Below are 1,975 nucleotides of genomic sequence, written 5' to 3'. Positions count from 1 at the left end.
ATGGTGGAGCTAAACAAACAATGAATAGTGGAGTTTGCATAAATGGTACAAACTATAGTATAGATGAATGTGATTATTATGGACGATTGGTGGAAGTTCTACAAGTAGAGTACCCTGGCTTACCAATCAAGAGGACAATATTATTCAAGTGTGAGTGGTTTGGCCTGACAGGTGTGGGCATGAACCATTCATTCTAGCAATGCAAGCCGCTCAAGTTTATTATTGTACATACCCAAGTTTGCATCACGACAAGCTTGACTGGTGGGTTGTTGCTAAATTAAAGCGAGATCTAAAATTGTAGTTCCTGAATCATCTATATCTACTGTAGAATCACAAATACTTGCACCATTTCAAGAGGAAACTACCGATAATCATGATCTCATGCAAATAGATGGAGACCATTTGCATTTAAATGACCCAAATGGTGGGGTGATAGAATTTCATAACGAACTTGATGACATCGAAGATAAACTTGAGTTAGGTGAAGAAATAGAAGACTCAAGTGGAGGTTCAGTAATAAGAGATAGTGATAATGGTATTGATAGTTACTACATAGTTTACATAGTAAATGGACATGTTATATTTATATGTTATTTTTTTTTTTTTTTGAATACTTATATGTTATTTAACATTATTATATTTTATTATATTTTATTTTAGATGACACGAGGTGGTAGTGGAGTTGGACGCATAAGAGGACGTGGACGCGGTGCATCGGTTACACTTCCGAGTTCTTGCCCATCCTCGTCTGCACTTCCTTCTCCTGTGGCACCTATTGTGGAACCTCCTCCTACTATGGTATCTGCAGCTATTGTGTCACCAGCTTCTATTAGTTCACCACCTGACTTTCCGATTCCATCACCATCAGACTCTACTGCTCCACCCACATCTAGTGCTTGTGATTTTCCTATTGTTCATGTAGATCATGGGAGGTAAAAATGTGTTATTATGTTTACATTTATGTGTATATTATTTTTATCTTTATTAATCTTTTATATATGTATAGGTTAATGCCTTCTCACGCATGTTCAAATACAATTACAAAAATATTGAAGTAAAGGATCTACCCTGATGGGTATACTTAGAAGACTGTGTCTAATGAGTACAAGGAATCATACTTTGAAGAATTTAAGGTAAATTCACGATATGTTTTTGAAAATAGTGTGGTTCATTCTTAAAGCTAGAATGTTATTTAATTTATGTTAGTAACTTTGTCCAATGCATCTTATGGATGATACTGCATATATTTGATAAATTTGTAATGTTACAGAAATTTTTCAAGTGGGACGAGTCCATTGACAGTCAAGTACATAAAGCGTTTTTAACACAAGCACGCACACGCTATACAGATATGGTCTCCAAAATGAAGAAGAATCGGATTTCATCTGGGAAACCAGATTATGTATATGAAGATACATGGCGCATTTGGGAGGCTTATTAGGATAGGCCTGAAGTGAAAGCTAAATCTGAACAACAACACAAAAATAGGATGACTGCGGTAGCAGGACTTGGTATGGGATATTCTCGACATACCGGGGGATCTAGATCAACTATTGAGCAATATCACACATTGGTAATACATTTAACGTAAAAAGTTCTTATTTGTATATATTTTCTGGATTTAAGTATCATTTTATTGTTTGTGCATGTTTAATAGGGGATGAACTTCAAAAGGAGTCTGATCTGTTTGAGTGTTTTGCGCATACACACAAAAAGAAGGATGGTACATTCGTTGATGAGAGGTCAAAGAAAATCGCTATAAGTATACCTAACAACCGTATATTGTTAAATAGATAAAATCTTACATGCCATTATATACTTGTCTTATTTTGTATATGTGTTTAATTGTACGACGAAATACAAGCACGATGTGATGCTGCAATGCAAGAGGCGGAAGGGTCAACTGAGCCACTAGTTATAGACATGTCACAGATGTATGTGGATGTTGTTGGTGGGGTAAAATAATAGCGTATTT

This window comes from Ipomoea nil, unplaced genomic scaffold (genome assembly GCF_001879475.1).
Source record: "Ipomoea nil cultivar Tokyo-kokei standard unplaced genomic scaffold, Asagao_1.1 scaffold2181, whole genome shotgun sequence".
Lineage (NCBI taxonomy): Eukaryota > Viridiplantae > Streptophyta > Magnoliopsida > Solanales > Convolvulaceae > Ipomoea > Ipomoea nil.
The sequence above is the reverse complement of the archived record's forward strand: the minus strand, read 5'-3'. Positions refer to the sequence as shown.